We start from the raw sequence: 16,393 nt of genomic DNA, 5'->3' as shown, positions 1-16,393 counted from the left end.
ACTTTAAAAATAAACAAAAAAAAACCAAGCCCATTGCCACTGAGTTGATTTCAACTCATAGTGACCCTATAAGACAGAGTGGAACTGCCCCATAGGGTTTCCAAGGCTGAGAACTTTACGAAAGGAGACTGCCACATCTCTGTCCCATGGAGAAGTCCCGGTATGGAACAGAAAGGACGAAATTGGTTGGCTTTTTCCCACCTACTGATTCATCCGCAGAGCATTCGTAATGAATACACACAAGGACTCATTGCTCATAAGGACCAATTAACCCACTTAACTATTGGATTTCGTCCCTGCAAATGCTTGCATGAAAGAGCACATTTGGCCTCTGAAAGAATCGAGCTCCAGTTTCAGGTCTACAGATCAAAGTTAATTTTTTTTTTTTTAAATTATTGTTATGATGGTCTGTGAACTTTGTTTCTAACTCGGGGCCCAATCCTTCTTTTTCTACTTGTGTAGCATTTGTATTGATTTCAAATTTGTTGTTAGGTGCTGTCACGTCACTTCCAACTCATAGCGACCCCATGCACAACGGAAAGAAACGCTGCCCCATCCTGCGCCACCCTTACAATCCTTGTTATGCTTGAGCCTATTGCTGTAGCCACTGTGTCAATCCAGCTTCTTGAGGGCCTTCCACTTTTTCGTTGACCCTCTACTTTACCAAGCATGATATCCTTCTCTAGGGACTGATCCCTTCTGATAACATGTCCAAAGTAAGTGAGACGAAGTCTCTCCATCCTTGCTTCTAATAAGTATTCTGGTTGTACTTCTTGCATGACAGGTTTGTTCATTCTTTTGGCAGTCTGTGGTATATTCAGTATTCTTTGCCCACACCATAATTCAAAGGTGTCAATTCTTCTTTGGTCTTCCTTGTTCATTGCCCAGCTTTCCCATACGTATGTGAAACTTACATACTATGAAAAGCACAGATCTTAAGTGTCCAGTTCAATAAGTTTTGATCAAATATGTACATCTAGAATCCACCACCCCAGTTAAGACACAAAATGTTTCTACTCCCCCTAGTAAGTTTTCTTGTCCTATTCCAGTCAGACTTCAGGGGCGAATCCATTTTCATCTCTTTTCCTTGATGTCATGGCAAACCTTGTGTGAGAGGCCTGGTGGGCCATTGTGGTGTTGGTCAGGGCAGCAGGGTTGGGGTGGGGAGAGACCCTTTCAGGGGTGCCAACACTTTGCGGCTCTTCAGAGACTGCAGGGGTACCACGCCCAATCCTCTCTCTCCCAGGTTCTGGGTGTTTGGGTCTGTTGATTTTCCAGTGTCTGTAACCCAAAGCAATGTATCTTTCTTGGCATGTTTGGGAAGGGAGCTGTTGCTAAAGATTATTTGACTCACAAGGAAAAGTCCTTGTGTTTACTTAGCATAATACAGGGCATTTTTCTAAGCAGAAGATAGCATGGTTATAGACATCTGCCAAGTCAATTTTTTCTAACCACTTGAACAAAACTAATGATAACCAGTAAACTTGGCACAGTCATCCCTCAAAGGCACTTTGGTGTTTATTAAATACCTTTCCTTTTCTGGGATTTATATTCTAGTTATTACACTTGGAAGTAGAATGCATACCCACCACAAAACGCCTAACCTTTAAGCTCCTTCTTTGGAATTCAATATAATTAAAAGCACCAAGTACTTCTTAAGTTTCTAGTAATTCCAGAGCTATCCGAGAAGCTTCGGAGGGAAGAGCATATGAGAAGTAGAACTCCTGTGAATGATGGCCTACTTATGTAAAGGAAAACTTAAAAAAGTTTTTTTCCAATTTTTAATTCCCAATTCATTCATCTGAGAAATGCTTTCCTCAAATCCAATACCACTCCCCCAGTTGCCATCAAGTCAACTCTGACTCGTGGTGACCCTGTGTGGATCAGAATAGAGCTGTGCTCCATAGGGTTTTCTTCGACTCGTGGTGACCCTGTGTGGGTCAGAGTAGAGCTGTGCTCCATAGGGTTTTCTTCGACTCATGGTGACCCTGTGTGGGTCAGAGTAGAGCTGTGCTCCATAGGGTTTTCTTCGACTCGTGGTGACCCTGTGTGGGTCAGAGTAGAGCTGTGCTCCATAGGGTTTTCTTCGACTCGTGGTGACCCTGTATGGGTCAGAGTAGAGCTGTGCTCCATAGGGTTTTCTTCGACTCGTGGTGACCCTGTGTGGGTCAGAGTAGAGCTGTGCTCCATAGGGTTTTCTTCGACTCGTGGTGACCCTGTATGGGTCAGAGTAGAGCTGTGCTCCATAGGGTTTTCTTCGACTCGTGGTGACCCTGTGTGGGTCAGAGTAGAGCTGTGCTCCATAGGGTTTTCTTCGACTCGTGGTGACCCTGTGTGGGTCAGAGTAGAGCTGTGCTCCATAGGGTTTTCTTCGACTCGTGGTGACCCTGTATGGGTCAGAGTAGAGCTGTGCTCCATAGGGTTTTCTTCGACTCGTGGTGACCCTGTGTGGGTCAGAGTAGAGCTGTGCTCCATAGGGTTTTCCACAGCTGATGTTTTAGAAGTAGATCACCGGGCCTTTCTTCTGGGCAGGCTTGAACCTCTGACCCTTTGGTTAGCAGCTGAGCATGTTAACCATTTGCACCACACAGGGACTCCGTTTCCTCAAGTAGAACAGGCTAATAGACTTCTTTAGTTTGTGCTCTCATCCCATTCTGCAGGGAAACCAGCTCCCACATGATTCATTCCATGGCTGATACCTTCCTTTGTGACGTCAAACTGTAACACGGTCATCACACCCTAAGTCTGTAAGTTCCAATGGGGCAAAGTAATTCAGCTTTGGAAACAATGAGATCTAGAGATGACTGAGGGGCAGAATTCTCCTAAGAGGCAATGAAATACACACTCTAATGACTTAGAGTTTCCCAGTGGCTCTTTCCTTAACATTTGATAATATCTTTCCTTTTGGGGGTCAGTGATACCCAGTCTTTTCCTCCTGACCCTGTGACCTAGCTCTGTTTAGGTTTACTCCCACAACCATATTGACCTTACCCTTCTAATTTCTTGCAAGTTTTTTTTTAATTGTGCTTTAGTTGAAATTTTACAGAGCAAATTACTTTCTCATTAAACAATTAATACACACGTTGTTTTGTGACATTGGTTGCCAACCCCGTGACATGTCAACACTCTCCCTTTCTCGACCTTGTTGTGAGGTGCTGCATAGCAACCCTAAATACAACAGAACGAAACACTCCCAGGCCTGTGCCATCCTCACAACCCATTTTCATTCATCCAGCTTTCCTGTCCCCTCCTGCCTTCTCTGGAAACCCTGGTAGCATAGTGGTTAAGTGCTACAGCTGCTAACCAAAAGGTCGGCAGCTCGAATCCACCAGGCACTCCTTGAAAACTCTATGGGGCGGTTCTACTCTGTCCTATAGTGTCGCTATGAGTCAGAATCGACTCAACGGCAGTGGGTCCTTGCCCCTGGGCTGGTATGCTCATTGAGTCTCACATTTCGTGGTTAAGCTATGTGTATGTGTTTGTTTTATGGGCCTGTCTAATCTTTGGCTGAAGGGTGAACCTCAGGAGTGACTTCAGTACTGAGTTAAGAGGGTGTCTGGGGCCTGTACTCTCGGGGTTTCTCCAGTCTCTGTCAGACCAGTAAACGTGGTCTTTTTTGTGAATTAGAATTTTCTTCCACATTTTTCTCCAGCTCTGTCCAGGACCCTTTATTGTAATCCCTGTCAGAACAGTTGGTGGTGATAGCTGGGCACCATCTGGTTGTCCTGTACTCAGTCTGGTGGAGGCTGTGGTAGTTGTGGTCTGTTAGGCTTTTGAGCTAATCTTTCCCTTGTGTCTTTGATTTTCTTCATTCTCCCTTGCTTCAGATGGAGTGGGACCAGTGGAGTATCTTAGATGGCTACTCACAAGCTTTTAAGACCACAGATGCTACTCACCAAAGTAGAATGTAGAACATATTATTTATAAACTATGTTATGCCAATTGAGCTAGATGTCCCCTGAGACCATGGTCCCCAGCCCTCGGCCCAGTAATTCATTCCTTCAGGGAGTTTGAATGTATCTATGAAGCCTGCAAGCTTTTATTTTATTTTTTTTCAACAGCTTCATTGAGATATAACACCACCTCTCTGTCAGTTTGTTGGCTGTGGTGGCTTGTGTGTTGCTGTCACTCTGGAAGCTACGCCACCAGGACTTCAAATATCAGTAGAGCCACCCATAGTGGACAGGTTTCAAACTAATACAGACTAGGAATAAAGGCCTGAGGATCAATTTCTAAAAATTAGCTAATGAAAACTCAATGGATCATAACAGAACATTATCCAGCTTGTTTGCTTTGGACATATCATCAGGAGGGATCAATCACTAGAGGAGGACATCATGTTCGGTGAAGTAGAGCGCCAGCGAGGGTGTGGGAGACCCTTGGTGAGATGAACAGGCACGATAGCCACAACAATGGACTCCAACATGCTGGAGATCATGAGGATGACGCAGGAGTGGGCGACATTTTGTTCTGTTGTACATAAGGCTTCTGCGAGTCATAGGTGACAGCCGCTATCTATACCTATTGAGATATAATTCACGTACCCTACAATTCACCCATTTAAAGGGTACAATTCACTGGTTTTTAGTATATTCACAGATATGTACAACCATCACCACAGTGAATTTTGGACCATTTTCATCACCCTCAAAAGAAATCCCATACCCTTTAACTTTCCCCACATTACTCTCAGCCCTAAGCAACTGCTAATCTTCTTAAAAAAAAAAAAAAAACTCTGAAAGCTTCATGAACCAGCACTGTGACACAAATGTCCATCTCTCTGCCACTATTTTTAGTTAGCTCTTCACCAGACCCTCACCTTAACGTGCGTTCTCCCCCGTACGTAGCCAGGGCCAGCGCACTAGGGAGTGAACGACCCACTGAAATGCAGCACCTGAGACAGAAGGGGAGAAGTCAGGTTACCACAGAGTTTTCTAAGGTGAACAGAAAACTTGATCCCTCATTCGGAGACCAAACTCAGCCTTAAATCCATTCACTGATATCAAAATGCAGCGATTCGTCTTTTCACCTCTTGTGAACTTCAGAAACATTCATTCTTCATGGTACCTTTGCTCTGTGGTTTTCTTTAATTTACATCCCTCTTCTACCCAGCTTGCCTTTGGGATTTCTCATTTTTATTCACCGCATTCCTCAGGGAAAAATGCATAATCCTTCTTCTGGCTTCTGCTGTCAGTCAGTTTGAATATTGGTTGTCTTCTCAGCCCTAAACGTCATCAAGGCCTTCTCTCTTCAGCTTTGTTCTTGGTTTTGGAAGAACAGTGAATCAATGTTATTTATCTTCACCAGAGGCATATCTTTACTACTTTATAGTAGCATTAATCTGTCAAATCATTCCAAAAGATATAAGGGACTATATATTACATAAACTGAACCTTCTTCTCTCTTAAAGGGTATTGGCCATTCTCTTATCAAAACATCTCAACTTATGGCCAGAATACATCCAAGAAGGGTAAGTATGGGAGAAAGCATACGCGGGGGTGTTTACACGGGAAGACATGTCTCTTTGATCACAGATGGGCAACTTACAGAATAACGTGTGGGAAAGGATAGTAGTGAAATTTCTCATTTATAAAATAACAAGTAGAAGAATTTTGATGATTTTCTTTTAGTTTGTCAGTTCAATTTGTATTAAAAAAAAATTAAAAGGCATTTAACCACGCCATATCCAAATTTTGTTTTAAAGACACATGATGTCAGACTTTTAAAAATGTCATGGAATAATTATATTCTTCTGGCATGAAAATATCTGTCAATAGAAAGCCACTAATTTCTTAAATAAGCCTAAGCACATTTGAACTATTTCCTCTCTGATGTAATCAGGGCTGTAAAGTCTGGATGGATTTGAACTGCCAACCTTTTGGTTAGCAGCCAAGCTCTTAATCACTGTACCACCAGGGCCCCAAAACTATATATAATCCAGGAAAACTTTTGTTGTAGGGTGCCTCATTTGTTAATAAATCTCTTTATGGGGAGATTCATGTGATATAACCAGTTAACTAGTTGCCTTCAAATCGGTTCTACCTCACAGCAACCCCATCAGTGTCAGAGTAGCACTGTGTACCACAGGGTTTTCAATGAGTAGTTTTTCAGAAGTAGATCTCTGGGTCTTTCTTCTGAGATGCCTTGGGTGGATTCAAACCTCCGACATTTCAGCAGCTGAGTGTGTTAACTGTTTGTACCACCCAGGACTCCTCCAATGGTATAGTACCTTTACTGATCTAGTAAACATTGTATTTTACCCACATATATGGGCAGTTCTTATAAAATCTCTCTTTTTTTTTTTTTCTGATAACTCCTGAAGTCTTGGTTAATAGGGGACATAGTCTTGTTGGCTTATTTCAGTCCTTGTAAGGGAAGTCAAGGAGCCCTTGTGGTGCAGTGGTTAAGAGCTCGCCTGCTAACCAAAGGCTGGCCGTTCAAATCTACCAGGCGCTCCTTGGAAACCCTATGGGGCAGTTCTACTCTGTCCTATAGGGTCACTATGAGTAGGAATCCACTTGACGGTGACGGGTTTTGATTTTTTTAAGGGAACTCAGCATGCTTTCTTCACATTCAGAGCCATAAAGGCCATATTCTGTCCTCCAGCACCACAGCGCAGTGATACAAAAGAACGACATATAGGTACCACACATTTACTTGAATTCCACAAGTTGGTGGATTTCCCACGGGAAGTCCAGTTCTCCTTCCTGAATCACATCAGAGCTACAAGCCCTATATGGGAAAGACACTCTGCTTGGTGATGAACACCAGCACATTACATTCTTTCTAATGAGTCACCGCCAATAAAAATGGATTTCCAAATGAGCCTGGATATGCCTCAACACCAAGCAACACAAATGAAAAATTTTATCAAATCAAAACATCTTGTTTCATGAGCGGAAGCTCAGACAGATCTTTCAGTTTTGAGAGCAAAATGAAATGTGTTTTCACACAAAGTGGGGATCCAGTGTGTCCTTATTTTTCGTCAGACACACAGGCTACACGAGGAAATGAGGGAGACACATAGTGGAAAATATTTCCAGGGTTTGGGGGCTGAGGAGAAGCTACTAAGGAGTTGGTATAAAACAGTAATGAAATGCCTGTAAGTGTTTTGAACTCCTGAGAACTTTCACAGAACATACCAGACCAAACCAAACTCGTTGCTGTTGAGTTGATTCTGACTCATAGTGACCCCATGGGACAGAGTAGAACATACAGTTTCCAAGGAGCAGCTGGTGGATTTGAACTGCTGACCTTTTGGTCAAACTCAAGTCAAAATGAGATGAAAGATTTAAGTATGATCAAGGCTCCAAGGTGTGACACCATAGACAAGTGAGAACCGACTTGGACCTTGAACTTGACTTTCTCTCAAGCACTCTCGTTAAGTTACCAAGCAAGGAAAGAGACCTGGTGGGGGATTAAGTTCTTATCCATCGCTCAAGGCTTTGTTTGTTTCAATTACCCTAGTGCCTTGGGTAATGCTGTGTGTCTCCCTACAGTGGTTAAGTGCTACGGCTGCTTACCAAAAGGTCGCAGTTTGAATCCACCAGGCGCTCCTTGGAAACTCTATGGGGCAGTTATACTCTGCCCCATAGGGTCGCTATGAGTTAGAATTGACTCGACGGCAGCGGGTTTTCAACAGGCTCCTCTTCTGTGGGAGAAACTATATCCAGAGAAGGGTAACTAGAATGGCAGAAAAGCCTGCTAAATAAATGAGAAATAACGGAAAAAACTGGACATATTTAGCAACGGGAAAAGAAATACAAGATGACAAGAGAGCTTCAAGGACTGCTAGGAGGAAGAAGGCAAGTATCTCTCCCCAGTGCTCCAGAAGGCAGGACTAGCACCAGAGGGTGGAGACTCTTGGGGAAACAATGACGATTTGAAGGCTTGGGATTTATTATAAGGCTACACTGGTGGGAAGCTGGGAAGGTAGTTATAGAGCCAGGCCTGTGGAGGTAGGGGGAGCTGTTAAAGAAGTAGATCCTTAACAAATGTCACTGACTCCATTCTGTCCCACTTCTGATTTACCCCGTATTACCTTCTGATCGCACGTGAGTCCTGACTCATGGCAACCCCATACGCAATGTAAGGAAATGCTGCCTCATCCTGCCCTATCCCCAAGATCCGTTTTGGATCAGACTGCTGTGATCCATAGGGTGTTCACTGGCTGATTTTTGGACGTAGATCACCAGGCCTTTCTTCCTAGTCTATCTTAGCCTGGAAGCTCTGGTAACACCTGTTCAGCATCATAGCAGCACACACTGGCCAGGAATATAACCCGGGCTTCTTGCATGGAAGGTGAGAATACTACCAACAAACCACCAGTTGCTGATAGGAGCCGTTTATTGACTTCCCTTTACCTACTGAGTTATGTTCAAACTCCTTTTCCTGGTATTCAAAGCTTTCTATAATGTGGTTTTAAATTAAGCTCTTTTTCCTGCTGTTTCTTTAGATTAATCAGCCTCACATACCCCTCAGTTCCTAAATGTATTGTCGATTTTCCTGTCTCTGTGCTTCCACTTCTCAATCTCTCCCTTCCCCACTCAGTTCCCTGCCTGCTGAGAACTTTTAAGGCCCAGCAAAAAGTCCACTTTTTCCGCAAAGCTTACCCCATCCAATCTTTCCTCTTGCCGGCTGAAGATACTGCTTCCTCTGTGTTCCCATAATGCGCTGTCAGCCTCACTGACCACGGACTGTCTTGTCTCTAGTATTTTGTATTTGTATAGCACTTTGGGACCTGGTAGTGCAGTGGTTAAGAGCTCGGCTGCTCACCAAAAGGTTGGCAATTCACATCTACCAGCTGCTCTTTGGAAACCCTATGGGGCAGTTCTACTCTCTCCTATAGGGTCACTGCAAGCCAGAATTGACTCAATGACCATGGGTTTGTTGTTGTTTGGTTTGGCTTATAGCACTTTGGGAGAGTCCCTAGGGGGTGCAAACAGTTAACGCACTTGGCTGTTAACCAAAAGGTTGGTGGTTTCTCCAGGTACCTCTGGAGAAAGGCCTGGCCATCTACCTCCTAAAAATCAGTCATCGAAAAACTCTATGGAGCACAGTTCTACTCTGACATACATGGCATTGCCATGAGTCTGAATTGACCCCACAGCAACGGTTTTTGTTTTTTTTTTAAAAGCACTTCGCAGTTCACAAAGCATTTTCAAAAGTGTTGGTATTACCTCTTTGGGAAATTATTATCCCCATTTTGCAGGTAACTCAGGCTTTGAGCATTTCAGTAACTTGTCCAAAGTCACAGATCTAATATTCGGTAGAGATGGAATTCAAACTCAGGTTTTCTGATGCTAAGCTCAGAACCTGCTACCCTCCCAGGATTGTGGTGAGGTTTAGTTTTTAAAAAAATGAACAAAGTTCTAATAAATATAACAGTGATTTCAAGTTCTACAAACCAAAAACCAAACCCACTGCCGTCAAGTTGATTGCGACTCATAACGACCGTATAGTTCTAAAGGGCTACTCAAATCAAAGGAGGGATTTATCCAATAGGGCACAATCTTCTAGAAGTCAGACACAAGGTCATTTTCATTTTGACAGATAAATGTGCATTTTCAGGCTCACCCAGCCCTCCTGCCTCAGAAACTGTGGTCCACAGTCTAAGAAGCCCTCTGGGTGACTCTGATGCATGCTGCAGTCTGAGAACCCGGCTGTAGGAGAGAACTATCCTTCCTTTGTGGGGCCCTTGCACTCCAGAGGCTGCAGGGGCCTTGCCGGATCATCAGCAAATCTACAGACCTCAGTTCTCAGAGAAGAGGCTCCTTATTGTGCTGAGTGAACAAAGATTTTATCAGGATAGGAAAGTCTAAAGACTGAACGGGCAAGATTATGGGGCTCCAAAGGTGTTGTCTTACCCGGAAGGCAGGTGTCAAGCAGAGATTTAAGTGAAAAAGGTAAGAAGACAGGACTTTGAAAGGGAGGTTCTTGATGGGTGTCAGGAGAACGCACAGGGAGGGGAAAAAGCTTTATTACAGGTATTTAATTTGGCTGAGTAATGACATTTCTTAAGAAAGGGTATTTATTTACTGAAAACTGCTGACAACAGGTCTTTGTGAAGAAGGTGGAGCAACCCAAGGATCGCCAAGTGTAGAGAGCAGGTGATGACCAAGAACTGAAGAGCGCACTTAGCCTTTACTTCTGGGGAATGGACCTTGGCATTGGAGTTCCTGTGACCATTTTATTTTGGGAATACTACGGTTACACACTTGGCTACTAACTGAAAGGTTGGCGGTTTACACCCACACAGAGGCACCTTGGAAGAAAGGCCCAGCGATCTGCTTCCAAAAGGTCACAGCCATGAAAACCCTAGGGAGCGTAATTCCACTCGGCACACATAGGTTCACCATGAGTTGGAATTGACTTGATGGCAACTACTTTTTTTTTTTTTATGTCAGTTCAACTATCTTTTTTTATTTTCCTAAAAAATTGCTTAGCTCTAATGAGGGGGGAAAAAAGTAAGGGGTTTCTTGTTTCTTAAAGCTATTTTGGAAAATGCAAAATGTTGGTTGTTCCGCCCCTTTGACAGTACACAGATTTAGCTAGCAAAAAAGAGGAACTCTCTACAGAAATGGCTTTACAACCCAAGTACTCTGCCACTTGAATGGATGTGCCCTACAAATGCCCAGATACCTTCTCATTCAATGTCTTGAGAGAATGGCTTGGACTACCATATATTGTGGGAAGTCCGGCACCCATGCCTGAGCTTCCTGGAGATTTTCATGGGATTCATGTCCTCCTGGTCAACCTTGCTACAGCCTTATTTCCCATGGTCAGTTGATTTCTAGCTGCTTCTCCAAGCTCTCGAAGCTCAGAACTCAGAGACCATCATCAGTGTGGAACATGGGCCCTTCTCCATTTCTCCACCACCCCAAAGCACCACCAGCTGGGCTCCTGTATGCAACAAGCTTTTAACTGGGGTACTGGCTGACCTAGGAGAATAGCAGCCCAGCACAGAATAGGCCACTACTGAAAATTTAATGCTTTCCCGGAATATTTGCAGATGAAATATGATGTCTGGAAATTTATTCAAAATAATATGTGGGGAAGGAGCGAGTGGGTGGGGAATTTCAGATGAAACGAGATGGGCTGAGAGTTAATAATTGTTGACATATGGTCCTTGGGGGCTCATTTTACTAGTCTGTTTACTTTTGCATAGGCTTGGAATTGTCCGTGATACATTGTTTTTTTTAAAAAACTGATGCTGTATATCACTGTCCTGAAATCCTTCCACTGTCCCTGACTTGCAGTTTTCTCTCTGGTCAGTCTTCTCTCCATGGCGCCACCTACTGATATATTTGCTTGGATTCCCCTTTCCATTCTGGCACCCTTCTCTTCACCTCTAGTTACCATCTGTGGCCCTCAAGCCCCTGTCTTCCTCACCTCATGGGAACACTGAAGCATTCCAGCTTTGTATCTAACACAGCAATGTAGTCCTTCGTTGTCCAGAAGTCTCATCAGCCTCCACTGGAAGTACCTATTCTTTTCTAACCAAGCATACCTATTAATTTTTTTTCTGGAAAAAAAAAAAAGTTGTTCTCTCCTCATGGAGAATTCTGCCTTCCTCCTAGTCCCTCTGGATTTTGTAGCCAGCTTCTAAAATATTGATATTTTCGCCCATTAGAATTCTAAAATTTACATAGCTCCAAAATAGAACAGAAAGCATGAGTGGCTTTTCCTATAAGTCCGGAAAAGAATTTTAGTCCCTGTCTTTAACCTCTCATTAAGACAGTTACAGCTGGGTGAGTTGACTCTTGTCTCTGGTTTAGAGGCGCAGTAGAAGAGAAGCCCTAAAAAAAAAAACAAAAAACAGTGCTATCTGCACCCCCTAAAATTCTTGTTTTCTGCATATTCCTCTTCCTTTACACTCCTCCTACTCCTTTTACCAGAACTTCTGGCAAGTAATGTGTTGACTCATGGTATTTTTTCACTTCCTTCCTCTGGCTCACTTACAGCAGTGATTCTAATGAGTTGTCAAGTGGCCACCAGTAGGGGAGAAAAGATGGAGAGGCCTTCCATGGGACAGAAGCTTGATCATCCAGGTGTTCACACTCTGAAATGGGTAATGAAAAAACTGAGATGAAGTTAAGTGGGATGGGGAGATAGACATCTCCTGCCTTCCAGCACTAAATCGCTCTTCCTTTGTTTTCTTTGAAGACCAGATTGCACAGAGCTTATCTGTGTGTATGAAGTCTGTAGTAGCAGAAATAGCCTGCACATCTTAAGAGTCTTAATAACAGCTATGTTCCATTGCCTTGGAAGGATATTGAAAGGAACTTGTGGGGCGCCTGAGCCTGGGTTCCTCATCTGAGGCAGGAGGCACTAGCTTGAGAAGTGTTAGGAAAATGGCCTCTCCTCTTCCCAACTCCCCTTCAAGGTCTAGAAGATGGGGCGGATGGTCTACCTTGAACCTATCTAGGGTCTGAGGCAAAGCCTTTCTAGGAGTGTAAGGAAAGTTATTGGTCCAATCCTCAGAGAACCATAAATACAGGAGTGCAGCTTAGGCAGTTTGGGGTGAGGTAAGGTGTGGCACAAGTTGGAGAGTGGTGGGAGGATCGAATCTTCTAAATTCTATAAGCCATAGAAGTAGGTTTGCAGATAAAATAGAAGATGCCCAGTTAAATTTGAATTTCAGATGAACAACCAATAATTTCTTAGTATAAGCATGGTCCAAATATTGAATGGGACATACTTATACTAAAAATGCTGTTTGTCTGAAATTCAGATTTCAGTGGGGTTTGGTATTGATATTATTTGCTAAATCTGGCAACCCTACATAGAAGCCCAGGCAGAGTCAGAACCTATTTTGCTCCACGAATGTAACAGGTGGTTACAGCGCATTTGTCAGTGTGAACTAAACACAAAGACTGTGGTGAAAGGTCAGTTATCTACCCCTCTTTGGGAATGTTGTTAAAACAATAACTGAGCTATGAAAATAATACCAGTCCAAAGGTCTACTACGTCATATATGCTCATTAAAAGCAAGCATACCATTCAGGGTTCAGAAATTGCTGTTTAACACTGTTCTGTTTATCTCAACCTTTGCTGCCTTTTTTAATTTCACTTTTTAGTATAGACAATTTCAAACATGCACTAAAGAAGAAAGAATAGCACAAGGAACCTCCAGGTATCCATCACCGGCCTCAACAATCATCAGCTCACGATAAATACTGCTTCATCTACACCACTCCCCTGTCTGTCCTTCACCCGTCTTATTTTGAAACAAATCCCAGGTGTCTGGAGTTTTATTGCTTTATAACTTTTTGTTCCTCACCATACCTTTTCTTTTCCTTTCTTTACTTTTACATGAAATTGTATCGATAGTGGCTGCCCTAAATCTTCTGAACACTGCTCCATGTTTTGATAGCTCTCTAGTTGGTGAAGCCTGCCTTCCTAACATAAGATTCAAAAATCTATATTTCCCAGCCTCCCTCACCCCAAAGGCTCATACGTGGATCTGGAATTTTGAAAATCAGACACATAAGACTTTATGGGAGGAAAACTGATTGCCTGGGCCAGTGGAGGGCACACTCCATAGCCACTCAGCCATGTAGGTCTGGGAGCTGTTCCTGGAAGTGGATCCTAGGGTGTGTGCCTCCAACTTTTTCAATGAGTCTGTGAGCACTCTACCGTACCCTATCCGTTCCTTCATAAACTAGCTAGAGAAGATTCCATTTTCTTTAACTAGGTAGCGTAATACAAAAGCTGATAGTTCTTACCTTTCAAAGAGGTAGACTGAAGAAGAATTGATGCCTTTGAATTGTGGTGTTGGCAAAGAATACTGACTATACCATGGACTGCCAAAAGAAGGAATATATCTGTCCTGGAAGAAGTACAGCCAGAATGCTCCTTAGAAGAAAGGATGGCGAGACTACGTCTCACATACTTCAGACATGTCAGGAGGGACATCACGCTTGGTAAAGTAGAGGTCATCAAAAAAGAGGAAGACTCTCAACAAAATGGATTGACACAGTGGCTGCAACAATGGGCTTAAACACAACAATGATTGTGAGGATGGCGTGGGACTGGGCAGTGTTTTGTCCTGTTGTACATAGGGTTGCTATGAGTTGGAACTGACTTGGCAACAACTAACAATAACAAAGAGGTAGGAGAGGTCTGGCACACACAAGGCTTTCAGTCTCTTGGAAGAAAAGTTCTATAATTTGTGTGAGCTTGATAATTCATTGAGCACATCAGGTTTATGGGACTGTCCTAGGGCAATGTTTAGGAAAGTGTGGCCCCCCAACCAGCAGCATCAGCATCACCTAGAAACTTGTTAGAAATGCAAACTCTTAGGCCCACTCCAAACCTACTGAATCTAAAATTTTGAGGGTTGGGCCCAGCGATTCGTATTTTAACAAGCCCTAGAAGATTTAGATTTGGGGTCCAACAGCCTGAGGGCCAAATCCTGCCCACTGCCTGTTTTCGTAAATAAAGTTTTATTGAAACACAGCCACAATCATTCATCTCTGTATTGTCTATGCTTGCTTTTGTTCTACAATGGCAAAGTTGAGTAGTTGCGACAGAGATTATGTGGTCCACAAAGTCCCAAATATTTATTATTTGGCCTTTTACAGAAAAAATTTGCTGACCCCTGATTTAGATTCATGCTAAAGTTTAAGAGCTGTCAGAGGTTGAGTCAACAAGAGTTCGTAAGCCCCAGACAAACTGGGATGAGTGGGTCACCCTATTCCTGGCAGAGTTGGAAAGAATGTGCATACTTCTGCAGGTACACACAGGTACATTTCTGACTCACTCCAGGGTTTGTGGTCCTTTGAGAGGTTGCTTCAGATGATACTGTTGCTGACCCCTGGCTCTCATGACCAGGCGAGGCTGTGAGCTCAGACAGGTGGGGTCAGGACTCACAGGGGATTTCCTGAGGCTAGAGGAAGCAGAGCTCATTTCAGGAGATACCACCTTCTCTTCCCTGCACTGATCCCTCCTGTATGCATTTGCTCTTTGCTGAGCCTCTGCTAACAAAATGAAACCAAGTGTTATCAGAATAATTGAGGCCAAATTATCCATTCAATGACTTAATTTCCTACTTCCATTATTCTTGAACAGTGAAGTCATAAATGTGGCTAAAGTTGCCTTTGTTGTAGCACATTCACCAAGATTGCGCCCATCCTGCTAAAGCTCTTGACGTGGTTTTTCTGAAAGTGTAAAAGGGAAGAGATCAGGGGCGGAAACTAGCAAACCACAGCTGGTGTGCCAAGGAAATTGGGAATGTGATGAAAGCGGAAGTCTGTGGAAACTACCGAGCAGTTAACACCAAGTCTCTCTCTCTGTGCTGCGTGCACTTGTAGATGGTGGGAGACATGGCAAGGAGTAGGGCCAATGCCAGTTCCAAATATGTAAGCGGTCGTCTTGTCTTGCTGCCAGTCATCCTTCATTAGAAAGTAGCACACCCTCTTTTCTGCCAGCTGAGTCAGGAAACATCCTCATCAGAAATTTCAGGAAATGTGCCCCATGTCTCACACCCATGTCCTTCCCTGTGACCGTATTGTGTGGAGAGCTCTGCCAGACAAGGGCAAGGGTGAGCGGCTCCTCGGAACAGGCTGAGTATTTTCCCTGGCCCACTCTTCAGGCATTTCTTCTGCCTCCTACCCTGAAGTGCAAAAATACATTATTTCCTGGACCACAGGGTTGGCAATGTCCTGATAAGAAAGAGCTCCATCTTTAGAATAAGCCAGACATGGGTTCGAACAGCAGCTCAACCACTTCCTAACTCTGACTTTTGGCAGGTTATTTAATCTTGCTAGGCCTCAGTTTTCTCAAGCATAAAATGGGAATCAAAATAGTTCCTGCCTCATCCTTATCTTTCCTTTTCTCCACTGAGTTTCTCTGACCTCTGCTCCTTAGCTGCCTATAAAACATATGGAAAGAGAGTAACATCAACCCCGGGAGTATTCCAGACTATTCCCATCATTTCACACAGAGCCTGGGACTTCCTCCAGAGGCGAGCTTGAGATTCTTCTTTCTTTTCTGATAAACGTTTTGATGCAGGGGTTTGCAAAGTATGTTTCACAGACCACCAAGGGTTCGCTGTGGTCCTCCAGGTGACACAAGATGCAGAGGGAAGAGACAGTGTACATGTCCCTGTGAGGAGGACACTGAAGGAACCCTGGTGTCCCTGAGCAAAGACTGGAGTCCACCTTCAGAGCTCAGGTGTTTTCTCTCTCCCAGTGAGTATCTAAGTCTTAGCCAGAGCCCATATTATCTAATCCTTTTGTTGTTCTCCAAACCTCTTCTTCATCAGCAGCATGAACTGACAAGCGCTGGGTCGCCAAAATAGCCCCTCACTTTTTGTTGTTTGTTTTACAGCGGTAGGAAGAAGAGGTGAATTAGGTAGGAAAGTCCACTTAGCTTTTTGGTGAAGAAGTAA

At 43.7% G+C, this 16,393-nt stretch overlaps 1 long non-coding RNA gene across 1 annotated transcript in view; it reads left to right on the top strand.

Annotated features, from left to right (window-relative positions):
- Positions 1-2,344: 2,344 nt before the first annotated feature.
- The window catches only part of LOC135228260 (uncharacterized), a 56,136-nt gene continuing 42,087 nt past the window's right edge, over positions 2,345-16,393 (top strand). The window contains exon 1 of the long non-coding RNA XR_010318660.1: positions 2,345-5,470. This is a non-coding gene — a long non-coding RNA (uncharacterized LOC135228260). The remainder of the gene's footprint in view (positions 5,471-16,393) is intronic.

The sequence above is a fragment of the Loxodonta africana genome, chromosome 19 (genome assembly GCF_030014295.1).
Source record: "Loxodonta africana isolate mLoxAfr1 chromosome 19, mLoxAfr1.hap2, whole genome shotgun sequence".
Lineage (NCBI taxonomy): Eukaryota > Metazoa > Chordata > Mammalia > Proboscidea > Elephantidae > Loxodonta > Loxodonta africana.
This window is presented reverse-complemented; position numbering and strand designations above follow the sequence as displayed.